Source organism: Acomys minous (assembly GCF_964271855.1).
Source record: "Acomys minous genome assembly, chromosome: 17".
Classification (NCBI taxonomy): domain Eukaryota; kingdom Metazoa; phylum Chordata; class Mammalia; order Rodentia; family Muridae; genus Acomys; species Acomys minous.
Genome location: NC_140500.1, coordinates 18,503,598 through 18,521,921, shown reverse-complemented (window position 1 = coordinate 18,521,921; position 18,324 = coordinate 18,503,598). Strand labels below are relative to the sequence as shown.

The following is an 18,324-nucleotide window of genomic DNA, read 5'->3' as shown; positions in this document are numbered from 1 at the left end:
AAGTGAACAGGAGAGGGGTTTTGGGTTTGGTTGTCTGTTTTTTTGTTTGTTTGTTTGGTTGGTTGGTTGCTTTTGGTTTTATTTGTTTTGATTTTTCAAGACAGGGTTTCTCTGTGTAGCCTTGGTTGTCCTGAACTCACATTGTAGACCAGGCTGGCCTCAAACTCACAGTGATCCACCTGCCGAGTGCTGGGATTAAAGGCGTGCGCCACCACGCCCGGAAGTTGTCTGTTTTTAAACTCCCTCACGGCAGGATATTTGAGAGCTGGCAGAGTATTCCGAAGCATGGGGGCACCTTGGATAACACAAAATCCCGCCCATTCCTCTGGTCAGAACCCCAAATGCCACTGAATCCCACGGTACCCTCTGACCTCTAGCAGAGACTCCTCTGGCCTCTATTAACCTAGCACATCCCATCACTTCCCACCAGCCTATGCCAGTCTTCACAGCACCAGGCCTTTATGCCACACAAGCCGCTTTGCCAAACCTTCCAAATGACCCAGCTTCTGTTTAACTTCCTATCACAGACTTCACATCTCTACTGGTCCACAACACTTGGCCATTCTTCCCTGTCCTTTGCCTGGGACCCAGTACGTCCTTGAGCCCTTATACACGAAACCCCAAAACTACATCTACTAGCTTGACATGAAGACTTGCTCTAGGTCCTGCTACACTCCACCCCAAAACCTCCATGGGTGCAGGGGGGGGGTCTCTCACCATAAATTCCAGAACATTCTTTTCATTTGCAGGCCAGTTACATGCCTTCTTCATTTAGGATGCTCCACTGCCCCCCCACACACACACACAAGTAGTTCCAAAACTGACTCTGGCCCTTCATTGTGAAAGTCCTCAATATCCTAAAATGCCAACACTGTCTCCTCAGAAGCCCTTCCTACCTTCAGGGACTGTTCCTGTGACTTGGAATGAATGGCAGAGGTGGCACTTTCTCAGCCCATCTAGGCAAGAGGTAGGCTTTTTTTCCCCTGGGTTTTTCCCTCCCAAAGCCTAGGACAACACATTTTTTTACCACTTATAACCCTAAAGATTTTCTCAACAGCTTCACTGTCCTGTATCCTGTTCCACAAGACACACCCTCGGTTTCAACAGCATCCCCAGAGAGTTCAGTAGGTGCCAGACACCTAAAACCAAGGCTAATCCAGAGCTGCCCCAGAAAACACCAACCCGCAGTGCCACAGCCATCGTCCATGCCAGGACACTGCCATGGTCACTTCATGACATCCACCTCCAGGCAGTGCTGGTGGCTGCCCTGACATGCCTACCCTTCTATGACCCAAATAAACAGGTATTCCCCGTGTAAGAAGAACTAAGAGAGCCTGGTGGCGCACGCCTTTGATCCTAGCACTCGGGAGGCAGAGACAGGTGGATCTCTGTGAGTTCGAGGCCAGCCTGGTTTACAAAGTGAGTCCAGGATAGCCAGGGCTGTTAAAGAGAAACCCTGCCTTGAAAAACAGGAGGAGAAAAGGAGGAAGAGGAGGAGGAGGAGAAAGACAACAACCAAGAGCCATGGTGATGCAGGGGCAAGTTCTGCAGCAAGGACCTGGCCAGCCAACCAGCTGGCACCTATAGAGACAGGGTATGACCTATGGTCCACAGGTCACCTGCAGGAGTCAGAGATTCATCAGTTGTGAGAGGTGAGAGAAGCCACCTGAGGGGTTCAGGGAGTCAGGATGATCCCTACAGTTAACGGTTAAGACCTACACCAAGAATGAGCAGGAGGGAGAACAGAGGTGGGAAGACAGCCACCATCTCCAAGTCACCCCAAGCCCCCCCCACACACACACACACAGTAGAGGGACACCTCTTGGGGGAGTGCTAAGAAAGGAGAAATCTAACTTAAGCAGGTCACTGCTCACCCAACACTTGGGCAAAGACTACTCTCCTCAACCTCAGACATATGGAGGCGGGGGTGGGGGTAGGGGGGAGAGCAATGTTCTGAGCCTTCTTTCCCCTAGACACTCCCCCACCCCCACCCCTACCTCCACCCCCACCCCCATGCCCTGCAAAAAGAAAAAGGACCATGAAGCTGAAACCTGAGAAGATGCCAGGGGGCAGCGGGAGGCAATTTACAGCTGGGAAAACTGAGCCCTTGGCCAGATGTGGGCCCTGGGCAGGAGGGAGGGGGTGGGCTAAACTCTGTGCCTAAGTACCGAGAAGGGCTCCCTGTCTCGGGTCACCAACAGCCAGGCCTGGATCTGAGGCAAAGTGAGCTTAGAGCAGAGCAGAAAGGCAGGGCAGGGACCAGGACCTCCGTGTCTTTGGGGCTGGTGGCTCAAAGCCATCAACCAGGGCAGGGGCATGGGGAGCAGGGTGGGGGAAAGAGAGGCAGAGAAAGAAAGAAACTGAGTGGAGAGGTTAAGAGGAGGCACCTTGGCTACAGCTGAGGCAAAGGGGTTCTTCCCACGCAGGGATCCCTGACATGGCCAGCGAGAACCAGCCAGACAGACCCTGCTCGTTCTCGCCAGGCCCTAGACTTCACAGCCTCCTGAGCACAGTGGGCATCAGGCTGTGTCGCATCACAGGTGTGCCCACCTCCAAGGCCTCTTGCTGCACTGGACCCCTGCACAAGGGCTAATCCCGTTCCAAAGCCAGAAGCCAAAGACCCACCAAGCACTGCCCGTCACCACCACCACAGGATAGATGAAAGGGCCAAGAGGCCAAGAGAAGGCAAGAGCCATCCTGGAAGTCACACAGCCAGTGACCCAAACCACCCTCCTCAGCAACACAGCTCAGCTAAGGAAACAAAGCTACCCGAGGCTGGAAAGGAAAGGGGGGAGGAAGTCAACCCCCCTAAAGAGATGCATGCAGAAATCCCTCTGACAAGTGGTGGAAATTATTTCCATTGGAAAAAAAAAAATTAATGAAAAACCCTCCCTTACCAGACCCCAGGGGTATTTGGCTGTAAGCTGATGTAATAGGGAGGAGAGAGGCCAAGGGGAAGGAGCCCCGCCCCCACCCCAGCATGCCTTCTGCCAGAAGCACAACAGGGAAGCTGCAGCTGGAGTTGGGGGGACACAAGCCAAGCAGGATGTTGGAGCCTTGGAAGTAGGCCTAACGCAGCCAAGCTGGCTGGCTGGGAGGAAAGCAGCAGCCTTTGAAATGGCAACGCACGGGGGAGGGGGTGCTCCCCTGAGCCCCATGTTGCAGGCGAGCCTGGGGTGGACATAGGCACCAGTACAAAGCCTGTGGACGACAGCAGGGAGTGTCTATGGAGAAGCCGGCATGGACAATGCCACTTGGGGAGGCCACCTGGAAAGGGGTCCCAGGCAGAGACACTACCACAGATAGGCCTGGGGTGGCAACACTAGCTTAAGAGGCCAGTTAGACCTGCAAAAGGGCACTCCAGCACACACTGTCCTCCTCTGCCAAATGCCTTCACAGCACCACTGACCAGAGGAAAGTTCTGGTAGCTGGGACCGCCTGGTTGCTCCACCTGGGGTCCCACGCCAGCCTCCAGGTTGGGATACAGACTGGTAGGATGTTTGGAGGTAGTAGGTGGGGGGTAGCAACAGATGTGTCCCCATCTCTGACATCCGGGTGAGGATTGCTCTTTCACCCACCAACCCTGTCATGCGCAGCTCAGCAGCTTACCTTGGAAATTTTGAACATGCCCTTGACCTCTTTGAGCCTCACGGGTCTCAGGAGGACATCCCAGTCCTGAACACAAACTACGGAAAAGACACAACGAGCCCCTGAAGCCAGGAAAACAAGAAACAAAAAAACCTACAGACACAGGACCGAGGCTCAGAGTACTTAAGGATGAAGCTGAGATGGCGGCGCGTGGCTTGCCACCCTGTAGGGCCAGGCTAGGATCTAAAGCTATGTGTGACTACGGCCAGCCGTGGGCAGCGGGATACAGTGCTGCACACCCAGGAGCTGCTGGGAGCAGAGCCTGTCCACTTCTGGATTCAGGCTGAGCTTCCTGGGAGTTTGCTATCGCTGTGTGTCCCTGTTGCTGGAGATCATGTCCCTGGCCTTAGACTGCTGCTCTTCCCAGGCTAGCCCCACCTTATACACGACCTTTCTCTTCCTTCCACGAGGAGCACCTTCCACCATCCACACAGGGTGCCAAGCTGAGGTCTTCGGGGAGCGGGGAGACTTCCTCAGAAACCCTGTTCCCTGCTTCTGGCTCCCATACAGCCCTGAAAGCACAGCTGGCATATGCGCTTGACAGCAGCAGCTCCCTCCAAAGGGCTTGGCCACGTATAGGGTGCTCAAAGGCCACCCCTGAACCTGGGGCAGTGCACTGAGTCAGCCACTTCTCAAAAGAGGCTGCTGTGGCTTCATCCCACCCAGCCCTGCCTCAGAACCATCCCTGAACCTGTGGCAAGTGGGATTTGAGTCCCAAAGCCATTCGAGTGACAGGCCAGTGAGACAGAGGCAGAGGCTGGCAGAGCTAGATTGACTAATACAACCTGCTGGGGAAACCAAGAGGTTTCCTGCTACCATCTAGTGGCCAGCACATGGAAAAACAGGCACCACACAGAGGCTACCACACAGGCCACCAAGATGTTCAGTGACCATATCCACTTCCCCAACGAGCCTGGACTAGGACTAGGCGACCACCAGGTGACGTAGAACCTAGGCAGGAGTCACAGGTGTGCGACAAAGAAAGTGCAACACCTGCACAAAACACAGTGTCTTCTGGCTCTCCATCCGAGGGCTTCTAGGAGAAAGGACAGATGTGACCTGAAACAGCAGTAGAGCAAGATGTCTGTCCCGATCAAGGTTACTGTCCTGGGTGGCCTTTCCTCCTCCCCTCCGCTGGTGCCTTGCAGCTGTCCTTCTTGTCATTCAGCATAGCCTGGCGGCCCCCAGGCTGTCACACTTATCTTCGTGCTGCGGCCCCCTCCCCCCGCCTGTGCCAGCATGGCTGTCTCTTCCACACTGCACATCACGCCCCCCCCCATTCTTCCCCCACCCTGGGCCCCAATCACTGGCTCACACACCCATCTCTTCTTCATCAGCACTAGTGGTCACCCTACGGCTAGGCAGCTGGCCTCACAGTCCAGCCTGGACCTCAGAGACACCTACGCTTCCCACTTCCCACCTTGGAAGCCCCGAGGACTCAAAAAAGCTAGCTGCCAGTGTTGCAAGGCCTCCTCCTTCTATCTGTCTGCCAGCTTGCCTGTGGGCCTTGAAACCTGAGCAACCTTGCACTCTCAAGCAGCTATCCCGAGAGAGAGAGAGAGAGATGGTAGGCCCTCAGGAACCTTCGGCTGCCTTGCCCATCCAAGTGGCAGGACAGACATAGTCTGACCTGAGTTCAGGCTTTGGTTGACGCCTAAATGTCTGTGTCACATGCCTGGCAAGTTCCTTCCTCCCGTAAAACCTTAGAAGGCCCCCATTTGTACAACAAAGGGTCATTACATGGGTCCCTTTGAGGCCAATGTATCTACACGCTTAACTTATGTACAATGTCAATAACTGGGTAACTCGGGAGGTGGTGTCCAGCCATCACCCATCCACTCCGCTGAAGCAGCACACTGAACATGTAAGTGAGGGGTGAAGCTATTTTTAACACTGTGACTTGTTTAGCTCTGTTTTAGCCACAGCCTGGGGGATGGAGAGTCAAGGTCAATGCTGGCTCGGGCAAGAAGGAAAGCACTTGCCTGGAGCTTGACCCCCAACAAGGTCAGGGCGGCCACCCTCATGTGACACCTTCTGGGAGCTGCTCCAGGGATCGCCGCTCACAATGGCAGACCTAATGCCACTGGTAGCTGAGGAACTGAGACCCAGGACAGTTCTATACTGTGGAGCCAGGGAATGTCCTGCCAGGAACTGACCAGGGTGGTGGCTGGCCTCAAGCACGGTAGGTGCTCAGCAGGTGACCCTCGCTTTAGCCTCCTCGTGTCTCCCACAACTTATTCTCACACTGCCCTCCAACCCCACCTCACCCCCGACCAAATACTGTCAAATGGGTTTTTCTAGAGTTGGGATGAGAGGCAAAGATCTAAATGGATCCTCAATCCCCACCCAGTTTTATGCCTGATTTCCCACGGAAGGGCACTGTGGTTGGGGGCTACACAGGCCATGGAGGCGCTCACATTTTGCCTCAGCACTATCATATCTTCTTATTTTCTTTCTTTCCTTTTTCTAAGGTTGTTTTGAGACAGAGTTTCTCTGTGTAACCGTCCTGGCTGTCCTGCACTCACTTTTGTAGACCAGGCTAGCCTTGAATTCACAGCAATCCACCTGCCCCTGCCTCCCAAGTGCTGGGATTAAAGGCAAGCGCCACCACACCAAGCCTCGTATCTTTTATAGCAGGGAAATTTTCATGTAATAACCAAGTCACTGATTAAGTAAACTGAGTACTTGGTATCACTGTCTCAAACCTACCCTGGTGGATGGTGCCTGTTGAGGCAGCTAAGTCTAGAGGGTAGAGTGGGGACAGGCCTCAGAGGAGGAGACCATAGTGGGTAGAGTCTATCATAAGCAGATGGTGAAGGGGCTTCTGGATAAACCTTCAGACCCCCAAAATACTTCTTCCACCTGCTTACCCTGCCTAGGATTCCTTTGGTGGGGTGGGGGGGGTGGGGGAGCAGCAGCTTTGACTCCGTGGTCAGAAATAGGCCTGAAACCATAAACCTATGAAGTGTGGGGACCCAACATCATACACAGTGACGAGTGATGAGGGAGAGAACAGTGAAAGCACTTTAGGAAACTCAGAGGAAACAAAGCTGCTGGCTCCGGGAAGTGAGGCTCTTCCTGGGCCTCTCGGGACAATCCTTCTGAGGGACAGGGGCCTCCAGGCAGAAGCCAGCAACAACCTGGTGGAGCTATCCCTGCCCTGAAGGGGAGGAGAAGGTGCTCGGTCCTCGCCACAACCTGCATAGAAGGAGTAGCCACCAAACGGATGGCAGGACAAGGATGCCCTGCAGCCAGTGGGATAATGAAGAGGAATCTGAAGAGCAGCTGAGGTGCCAGTGGAGGGCCCTGCCCAGCCAGAAGAGCCCTAACAAGACAAAGTAGCGTTCCCAGCAGCCAGAAGTGGGATGCCCAACTCGGGCGGGCTGCCTGCCCCGGCTTGGCTCGCTGGAGTCCCCCCCAGGAGCTGGGAGCCAGTTTGGAGAGGTGTAAGTGGACTGGGGGAACAGACACAGAACTGGGTCAGGAGAAGGCAAGAATACTAAAACCACAGGAGATGGCTCTGAGTCGTTAGTCATCGGGGAAGCAGAAGCCGCCGCAGTGAACCTCTGCCTCACACCTAGGGCCACCTTAATAAAAGAGAAAGAAAGAAAGAAAGAAAGAAAGAAAGAAAGAAAGAAAGAAAGAAAGAAAGAAGGAAGGAAGGAAGGAAGGAAGGAAGGAAGGAAGGAAGGAAGGAAGGAAGGAAGGGAAGGAAGGAAGGAAGGAAGGAAGGAAGAAGCACAGTAACCAGTGCTGGCAAGGATGTGGAGAAACTGGAATCCTCTCACACTGCTGGTGGGAGCCAGGACGACACAGCCACTGTGGAAGCAGTCTGGCTACCTCTTGCTGAGCAGACCAGGAAGTTTTACATATAATCCAGCCATTCCCCCTCCTTGTACATACCCCCCACAGAATCAAAACCAGGCACCCACACAAACACTTGTACACGAAGGTTCACAGGAGCTCTCCTTACAAGTCACAGGGGGGAAGCAAGCCAGACGAATCTATCAACACAATGCTGTGCGCACATATGAGGGAATATTACGCAGCCATAGAAGAACAGAGGCGCATGCCTACGCTCTTTCTATCTGGACAGACCCAGAAGTTACCTAACTGAAGAAAGCTAGATGCAAGGGACCGCATGCTGCACTGTGCTACGGACATGTATCCAGAAGGGACAGAGCAGATTGGTAGCTGCCAGTAGTTGAGGGGAAGGAGGACCGGCCGACAATAGTTAAGAGCTGGGGGGGTGATGAAAAAGTTGAGCACGGCGGCAGGATCATTTCACAACCCAGTGAGTATGCTAAGGACTGAACTGCACCCCTTTAAAGGGTCATAGTGGGAGCACAAAGTGGTGGCACAGGCATGTAATCCCAGCGTTTGGGAGGCAGATCCTCCTTGGCTACACAGCAAGTTAGATGCCAGCCTGGGCTATCTGAAACTCTATCTCAAAAACTAAATTAACAACAACAACAACACTGAAATGGTCACACTGGTACAGTCTACGTTTTATGCCTTTTGCCACGTTAAAAAATTAATAAACGTCTAAAACCTAGGAGACTCTGGGCAGAGAGCCCTGTTATCAGGCAGCGGCAGGCCTTGCCAGCGCTGATCAGAGGGTGAGACACCCCAGAGTCAGAGAAGCCAAGATGTTGAGCACAGCATCCAGCATGGCTGGCATTCACGCACATTTGCTATGCCCACACATGTGCTTTGCCAAAGCTTACCAGCCTCAGAGTTTCCCTCCTGGAATGCACAGCAGCCCCGGGAGGGAGGTACCGCTAGTGTGTGTAACTGCCGGTAACAAAGCTAAAGCGCTTACTCGGTCCCCTACAGCCAGGACACAGAACAGCTGAGAAGCTGTTCTGCATGCTAGGGAGTCCCCTCTCCCCTCTTTGTCATCGCCAATGGCCAGCACTGGGAGTTGGGAACAGCACAGGCTTAGCCAAGTCCTGCAGTGCAATCTGCATGTGACCCTAGGCTATTTAGTTGCTATTGGAGCGCCTCCATTTCTTCCACTGCAAAAAAACGTAACTCATGCCGTGGACCTTGAGGGTCCACAGAGGTAACCCATGAAATAATGAATTATGTCCAAAAGCTCCTGGCACAAGAAGAGGCTCCATAAACCTCCACTTCCTCTCCTCCCTCAAGGTAGAGGAAGTTACAAAGACCCGAATTGAGAACCTCAGCAGGTGTATGGCGTGTGGGGAGAGCAGGCAAGGAAGCAAAGGCAGGAGAGGATGCCACACAGCAAGTGTCAATATCCCAGTGACCTTGGAGGTCTGACCCTTGAAATCTGGCATGGCTACCTTATGAGAACCTGTGCCAGGAGTGGGTTTAGTGGGGGAACAGGGGCCGGAGTTCAAGGGCACTGGGATGCTAACAGCGTCAGGGTTACCAGGCAGGAGAAGGTGTAAGAAGCAAGGCTGGAAACAGCAGAAATAAAACTCGCCAATAAAAATAGAAGGAGCTTGCATTTTTAGCGCATCCTCAGTGTGCCAGACGCTACGCTAAGCACTTTACAGATTCCCTCGGTGCCTCCTCACATCTCCACTGGGCAAGTCATTATTAACCCCATCCCATCCACCAGGGTGTGGACACAGAGGGTAAAAGAAGCCTGCTCAAGGTCACACGCAAGGGTGTCTGCTTTGCCCTGTACATGGGCTGGCCCTGAGCATGGAGGCTGAGAGGTCTCACCGTGCGTATTCTCACCCTACTCTTCCTCGTAACTTCCTTCAGCTTCAGCCACACCTAGAAAATCTCCTGGGCTTGAGCAACAGAGACAGCCCCTGGTCCCAACACAACCAGGAGGCTAGAGCTAGAAGCTGATGTCAGCAAGGAGGATGAGAGGAGATGATAAATATTTGGAAAATTGTAGTCAAATAGAGACTAAAACAGAGACGCTTCTGTTCTCACCAGCTCTACGGGATTTAGGGAGAAACCGCCGCCTGCTTCTTTGCTGGGCAGAGGCTCCGGGTCCCACAATGAAGCGGGACTGATCACTGGGTGAATGGTTCGTGGAACTCTGAGTGACCCCCGGAAACAAAAGCAACCCTCTTGCCATCTCACCAGCGCTGCCCTGAAGGAAGCTTCCAGATGCCTCCCCCAATGCCAAGTTCATCGTACTAGGCAGGGGTCTGTGCAAGAAAAGGGACAAGAGAAGACATCTGAGAAGGGCTGACCCAGCAGGGGAAGAGACGGAAGGAGAAAGTACTGGGGGGACCACAGTGAGCAGGGCTTCTTCTACCTCGCTCCCACCGCTGCTCTTTCCTGTCTCCGGGGAATGCCAGTCGAGGAAGAGGCCGCTTCACCTTACTCTTCAGCCACTCCTCCCAAGCAAACTCGCCAAATTCAAGTAAGATGTGGAGGTCTGGCCCTGGCAGGGAGACACACACCTGGAAGCTGATGCAGGGCTGGGCAAAATGGCTCCAGGAATAAAGGTATCTGGCACCAAAATTGGAAACCTGAGTTACATCCATGAGACCCACGTGGTAAAAGGGCAAAATCAATTCCACAAAGTTGTCCACTGACACTTCCACATGTACCCTATGACAAGCATGTGTGTACACACACATATGTGTGAATATTAATGAATAAATATTAAGCTTTGAAAGGCTGAACCAGGTACATCGTGAGCTCAAAGCCAACCCAGGCCTCATAGTAAATTTCATGTGGGCCTGACCTACGCAGTGAAATTCTGTCGCAAACAAACACTTTAATTTTATCTTAAAATAATGTTTAATAATGCATCAGATGCTGTGCTGCCTCTGATACACAGAGCATCTATCTCATTTAAACTTCAAGGTACTTACCCCATCCCCACCAACACCATCCCAACAGACAGCGCCCCAGAGTTAAGCAGCAAGTGCGATGCCAAGCTAATAGGTGGCAGGGTCAGCACAAGGCCATGTGGTCTGACCTCAGAATCCACAGCCTTAACCAAGACCCGTTACTGCTTCCTAAAACAGACCCCTGGGAACTTGGGACAAATTAATAAAGATCATTTCCAGCCCATAAGGGAAATGGATACATGGCTGCAGCGCTCAGGAACACACCTGTGAACAACCATGGTTCTTAGGACCTGAGCCCATCGTTTCAATTACATAGCAATTACACACATGCACTGGAGGGCCCCTGGGGTGACTTGGACTGAGGATGATGGTTATTTAATTTTAAAATATGTGGGGGAAGGGGAAAATGGACAATAGGTGAAAAACAATCTAGTGATCATTTATGGATGACGGGTAAACAAGATGTGGCAGAGGCACACCGTGAAATATTACTCATTAGCAAAAGGATATGTTCTGATACAAGCTACAACTTGGATAAGCTTTGAAGGCATTATGGTGAGTGGGCGGGGAAAAAAATCTACCCACAGAAGGTCAGTCAGTAAAAGATTCCACTTGTATAAAATATCTAGAATAGTGAAACTTTAGAGAGAGGGCGTAGTAAAAATGATTACAAGGAACCAGGAAGGGCAGGTGCAAGTTTGTGTTCAATGGACACAGAGTTTCCGCCTGGGAAGATGGAAACAGCCCAGAGACCGGATGGTGGTGATATAACAGTGTGAATATGTCGGGCCCACTCAACGGAAGACTTGCAATTTATTTAAATGATACATTTTAGGTACCACAATAACTGTTAAAAGCAAATACATATGGTGCTGGTGGCCTGATGGACTTTAAATGCTACATCTGCTTCACGCTCTGTGGAACAAAGTGGTCCGTCCAGCAGGGATGGGGGAGTCACTAGGAGGCTGGGACATTCTTCGTGAGACAATGTAGGGTTGGTGTTGGGCTGGAGGCCTCCTTAAAAGCCATGGGGAAACCGGCTGTGTGCGTTCTGAAAGGCTATTCCCCACTGAGTTCAAATATCTCAGAAACTAGGTGAGCTCAGCCTGCATCCAAAATGAGGGCGGAGAGCCTAAAGGCTGATCTGGGGCAGAGAATGTGGCTGGGGATGCAGATTCCCGGAGACTTCGGATTCAGCCATATCCCTGGCTCAGAGCAAGTGGAAAGGGCCTCTCCTCTAAAATCGGCAGTTGCATTTAATAGCCGCAAGATGCGCACCGCTCATTTTGTGAGCACTTGTATACACTTGTACATTTAACCCGCGCCATCACCCCTATACAGTTTTGTTTCAGCAGGATTCCCATTTTACAGAGAGGGAAGCGAGGCTCCCAGAGGCTACGTGAACAAGTCCCTGTCGGCACAATGGCAAGGCCCCGACTCTGGGCCTTTGATCCCAAACCTACTGTCTGAACTACCGCAGGTGGTTAACTGACTTGATTGTTTTTATGAGACAGAGTCTTCCTAGGCTGCCTGGCCTGGCTGCAGACTCCTGGGCTCAAGCGATTCTCTGAACTGACTGCGCCTTCCTGTAGATGGAGATGGGGCGCTCAGGGCAGTGGCCACTTTCTTTGCACACCGAGTATAGCTCCGGCTTGCCTAGCATTCTCAAGGCGTTAGTTTCACCCAGCACCATTAGGAGTGAACAATGCCACCAAAGTCAGCTACCAGGTTGGTGCTGAGAGGAGAGCCTGCATCCTCTGGAAGAGCTGTCACTAAGTGCTCTTAACCTCTGAGCTGTCAGAGGCCAAGTGCCGGGCCATTAATTAAGTCCCTCTGACAGTGCCAGTCCTGATCCACACACACACCCTCAACCCTAGCAAGGCTCTTTTGGGGTAAGGATCCCAAATGCTCTAAACTCACTTGAGAATCACCTTCAACCTGACTCATAGCCACAAAACTGCAAAACTCCCCTTCCCCCCTCTTCCCATCTCCTGGGAGAGCCAGGCAGCTGGGGGTCCTGCCCAATAGGACCTGGCAACAAGCAAGCCATCACTTCAACTTGGGCTTTCAGAGGCCATTTAAGGCAGCGGTAGGAAAGTCTTCTCCCTGACGAAAACCATCTGAACTACTGAGAGAAAAATCAATCACAATCACGTGAGTAGAATGGAGCTTAAATTAGGGTTTCTTCAGAGTGAGAAATCTAAAATGGCTCTCTTGTCACGGTGCTCAGGAAACGCAGCCAATGACAACAATACATTTTTTAAAAAATCATCCCTCAGTCATACATTTATATCCAATTAAGGGAGAAAAGCAAAGGGAAGACTGTGTGTGTGAGGGAAAGAATGGAGCTGAGAGGCAGGAGTGGTCTCCCTGAATTCACCCCGCCACCCTGTCAGAGCGCTTGGCCTGGCTTCAGGGGGCAGCTCTACAGAGCAGGGGTGCAGCGCCCTCAGGGCCCAGCCACCTCCCCTTTCTCTGCTGCTGTGACTCACTAGAGAAGCTTCAGAAAGCATGTGACAGAGGAGAGAAAGGAGAAACCACTAAGACCCACTAGCCATCACTAGCACTGTCCTTTGCTTTAAAAAAAAGTAGTGTGGGGCTAGAAAAAAGGCTCAGAGGTTAAGAGCACTCACTGACTTCTCTGTGGAGGACACAGGTTTGATTCCTAGTACCCCACATGGTAGCTGACAACTGTCTGTAATTCCAGTTCCAAGGCAGTATGATGCCCTCTTCTGGCTTCTGTAGGAACTGCATGCACATGATGCACAAACATACATGCAGGCAAAACACTCATATAAACAAACCTTAAAAATAAAGACAGCCTTTATAGCATAAAGAGCTTTCTCTTCCAGTATTCACTTGTTTTTTTAGAAGCATGTTTTGAACCATGGAAGGGAGGATGTTCCTTTGGAACAGGGTTTTGCTACGTAGCACAGGCTAGCCTGGAATTCACTAGCCTCCTGCCTCAGTCTTCATAGTGCTAGGATTACAGATAAATATCACCATACTCAGTTATGTTGTTTTGGAAGACATGATCTCTCTGAAAGGCTATACAGCAGCTCCTCACACGAAGGTATCCTAAAACATATAAAATTTCTCTTTGTTCTTACGGTAGTTTAGCCTATGCTAGTCTGGAACTATCTATCCTAGGCTGGCCTTAAATTCCAAATCCTCATGCCTACTTTCCTGAGTGGGGACTTTATAGGCCTAAGACACTAAACCAAATCTAAATGTATTTCTTAAATGACAGATTAAAAACAACGACTGTCCATACTGATGAGCTATCACATGGCATAGATGTGTGTGTCATGTGATGTTCACACCAACTAAATGTTTCCAGCTTCTCAAGTACTTTTCATCTCTTTATGATGAAGCCATTCAAGGTTCTTCCTTGTAGCTTTTTAAAATACAGAGTGCATTATTATTATCCACAGGAACCTGGCTGTGGAACAGTTACCAGCATGTCTTTTTCTTTTAATTATATTCACTTATTCTGTGTGTGTGTGTGTGTGTGTGTGTGTGTGTGTGTGTGTGTGTGTGTGTGTGTGTATGTGTGTGTGTGTGTTTCTCACCCCTAACTTCTTACTTCTATCTAAGTGTAGCTTATAAAACATACGTTTTCTATTGTTGGATACTTTGTAGGCTTAGAGCTTTCTGCTGTTGCAAATGATGCCTCACTGAATATATATAAAACTCTTTGGGATAAATTCCAACCCATGGAATTGTGAATGGACATTTCTAAGACTCCGGATACAAGCTGCCAAATAACTGCAATAAAATTAACAAGCAGTGCTACACCTGTGCAGCCCTCCACATACATGGCATTGTTCTCTGCATGGGCCAGCAAAGATCAGCCTCACATCTGGATCAGTCCTGTTGCTAAGCAGTTCCCACTTCTGCCAGGAAACACGCACCTCACACTCTGGGAGCTCCTTTGTGAGCCCTGGTCACACCACCACTTCTGCCAACAGTTAACGCTTAGCTGCTTGGTCCACCTTGCTGCGAACTTGGGCAGAGACCAGCCCTGCTCACCTCCGTAAGTTCCCATTCAACCCTTTCATCTTCCACCAACAGTTCCCAAAGCACTGTTTAATTAATTTTTTAAAAAAAACTTACGTATATGAATGCTTCCTGCCTGTCTATATGCTATGTGTGTCATGTGCATGCTCGTGGGAGTCAAACCACAGTTTCAGATGCCTGAGAACTGGGGTTACAGATATTTTTGGGCCACCCTGTGAGTGCCGGGAACTGAACCCAGGTCCTGTGCAGAAGCAACAAGTGTACTTAACCACTGAGCCATCTCTCCAGCCCCGTTTTCTTTTTTAAGAGACAGGGTCACAGTGTTCTGCTGCCCAGTCTGACTGCAAATTCCTGGGCTCAAGCAATCCTACCTCAGGCTCCCAAGTAGCTGGGACGGCAGGCATGTCATCAGCAGCTGCTTTTAAACTTTCTTTCTTTTTCTCTCTGTCTCTTTCTCTCTCTCTCTCTGTCTCTCTCTCTCTCTGTCTCTCTCTCTCTCTCTCTGTCTCTCTCTCTCTCTCTCTCTCTCCCTCCCTCCCTCCATCCATGTCTCCCTCTCTCTCTCTGCCCCCCCACCCCCGGGGAGGAGCTGAGACACAGCCTCATTATATAGCTTTAGCTGTCCTAGAATTCACTACGTAGACTAGGCTAGCCTCGACCTTGTGGAAATCCTCCTGCCTCGGCCTCCCAAGTAGCTTGCATGGCAGATGTGCAACCACCTTCTTTGCAGCTTTTAATATCCCTGTCCTTACCGGAGAGTCACTTGTCACAGGACTCTGACGTGAGAAAGATCTGGGACCTTGGGCCCAGTTCCACACCCTCTCATACTTTAGAGTCCTAGTCTGTGAGGTGACAGTGATGACGCCTCTCTCTGGAGTTACTGGAAAGATCAGTGAGCGAGCTAGTGTGTGGAGGTGCTTAGTCACTGTGAGAAGAACCTAGAAGTCACAAAATAAATGATAGCTGTTTCAAAAAATTGTAATAGACAATGAAACCACCAAAAAATTGTCTAATCCTCTGCCACTGGAGGGGATTAAGGGCTCATACAGCTGTCTCACACACCTGACGCTTATCCAGCCCCAAATGCCTGCAGGGACTCAAACCATGACGCTTGTGCCAAACCCTGAACTTCAGCCCCAGGGCAAGGGAGGACAGAAACATGGCCAGTCTGGCAAGCGGGCAGCTGGTCAGCGTGGAGTCCAGGAGCTGTGCACAGAAGGCTGAGGACAGGCCACAGCAAACGAGAAAGAAGCCACTCGCCAGGCCACACTCTGGAGTACCATGAGCCAGCAGGGAAGTGGTTCAAGATGCCACTGGCTCCTCCCAGCAGGGTCAAGCAGGTGACTAGAATGACAGCACTCTCCCGCTTGACTCTGGGCAAAGCTGCCATTGTTCACAGGGACACCAGAGGTGAGTCACTATGCCTTTGTCCGCCCACTCTATCAGCAGGAAACAGCTGGACTGACCAACACACCAAACACAGGAAACCTCAACCTCCTCAGGGCGCCCCTCCCCGCGCCCCCCCCCCACCAGGGCCCTTCCCTGTTTAGATGCCCAGCCCACTGCCTGCCTGTCTCCTAGAGACCGTGGACCAGCCCCAGGCATCCATCCTGAACAGACAACTCCATTTCCTGCCTCCATATTTCTGAGGCAAAACACAACGGGCATTTGGGGACTCTCCTAAGAGCAGAGAGGTGGCGTCTCCCAGATGATGCCAGCTGGTAAGTCAGGGCAAAGGAACATGAAAACAGGGAATAGACACAACTGTGAGACTACGTTAATTCAGGAAAGGCATCCCTACATGGACTAGCACCTGAGCAGGTGGCCACTACCCCAATGCCACAGCACATTCAGCCGTTCTGTTCTCTAAAGGAGGGTTCATCCCAACTTCCTTATCTACAGACTTGACATCGATTGTATAGATAAAGGCCCCTTCCCCTCCGGGATTCAGAACCAGCTCAAAGAACAGAAGAAGGTGGGCCATGGCCTCAAGTCAGAGAGCCCCGACTGTATCCTCTCTCTAATTTCTGTGTCCCCCCAGAGCGCACTTTATTTGACATCCTTCGAAGAAGGTCTTTAGCAAGTGTCTGCGGGAGACAGTTTGGTAACAGAAACCAATGAGGCCAGTGTAGGCACATCCTGAGACTGTAAAGACCAAATGATCCAGCACCAGTGGCAGAGGCAAGTGAAACTCCAAGAGTTCAAGGCCAGCCTGGTCTATGTCAGGCAGGGCTATACATTGAGGTCTTATTTCCAAAACAAACAAATAATAAATGATCAGGAAAACCAGGGCCTGAGGGTCTGAGTAGGATCTAAGGTTCAAGTCTGACAGGTTGCTCCCCACAAGAAAGCAGGCTCAGGGTGACCATAGGTGTGTATAACTCTCTCCTGTGTTGGGGTTTGAGCTCTGATACAGAACAGCACCACTGGGCCCTGACTATATGCATGGCTATGTGAGATCCATGAAATTCAAAATCTTAGCCTCCAGGGCTGGGCATGGGGGCACATACACCTCTAACTCAGCACCTGGGAGACAGAAAGCAGGAAGACCAGGAGTTCAAGGTCATCTTTGACTACACAGTGGACTCACAGCCAGCTTGGTTTTCATGGTTATATGAGGGTTGCAGGGCGGGGTGGAGCCAGGTGGGGGGATAGCCCAGTGTTGGGAGGAAGTAATGGGATCAGGGCTGCCCCGAGTTTCATGAGGCCTCTTGGTGCTTGGTAAGTGACGACAATTAACTCAGCAGAGCAGAAAAGAGACTTTAGGAAGACCCACCCCAAACTTTCACCCTTCCTACAGGAAATCTCACTTGACAAGGTCCTAGGAGCTGAGCCATAACCTAGAAGAGAGCCAGTGATAAGTGCTGAGCTGGCCCCAGCTCTGCAGCCCCACTATGTCCCCTGAATCCACCCAATCTCTCTTAGACAGGGACCTGTAATATCACCCAATGCTGGACAGCTGTGCCTCGTGAGTACTGGCCTCCAAACTGTCATGACGTCCCTTTCCTGGGAAGTGTGATTACATCTTTATCCCACCAGTAGCATATGACCTCACACCAGGCAGGTATGGAGTCTTGCTTTGCTCCCGCGTCACAGCTTATGCTGTGTGTGACCTATGGTCTGCACCCTATGCCCAGCTCAGTCTCCTGTTGTAACCCAGCCTCAAGTGGGTGGGAAGGAAAATACGGTGACAGCTATGGGGACAGAGACAGGACAAGGAACTGAAAAGTACAGAAAAGCGGGCCCTAAAGCACATGAGGTATACATGGGGACACGGTTCAGGCTAGACAGCTGAAGGTGACCGGAGGACACAGGAGCTGGGCAGGTGGAAAGATGGAGCTGGAGCAGGCCAGTGGTCACAGAGAGCTAGGGCTGCTGGGCTACTGCTTTCTGCCACCCAAGGGGCCTGATGAGCTAGCAAGGGGCAGGTTCTGCAGGTTTAACCAGCTGGGTTCCAAAGCTGGCCTTCTGGATAAATGAGAAGGCCCACCCCTGTTTGAACTTGCTCTAGAAATTAGGAATTCTTCCCGCTTAAAAGCATTCCAGTTCACAGCAGGGTGACAAGAAAACCTCTGCTGGAGACAGAGCAGCTGGGCCTGGGCCACATCTCTCTGAAGGCAAGCCATTCGAGTGGAAGAACTTTTAAAGCTGAAAGGCCCTTAGTGACCAGGCAAAGCCTGGGTCCAGACAGAGAAGTGACGGGCCTGAGATCGCACAGCCAGGCAAGGTAGACTGGCACCAGATGGGGGCCAGTGCCCACCGGGCCTGTGCCTTTTCTGGGCAGGGCACTCCAGCCTGCTTCTTTTCACACAGGAATACTTCCCCGTGCACAGCACGCTGTCTCACACAGCTCATCTCTTCGGGG

General features: G+C 51.5%; 1 protein-coding gene across 11 annotated transcripts in view; it reads right to left on the bottom strand.

The window, feature by feature from the left end:
* Positions 1 to 18,324, bottom strand: part of TSPAN9 (tetraspanin 9) — a 184,295-nt gene that overhangs the window by 128,304 nt on the left and 37,667 nt on the right. For 4 of the 11 annotated variants that reach the window (XM_084766303.1, XM_084766299.1, XM_084766307.1 and 1 more), the window contains one exon: positions 15,212 to 15,397. The exons of the other annotated variants lie outside the window; for them this stretch is intronic. The gene's annotated coding sequence lies outside the window, so the exon portion shown is untranslated. The remainder of the gene's footprint in view (positions 1 to 15,211; positions 15,398 to 18,324) is intronic. 11 annotated transcript variants of the gene reach the window in all.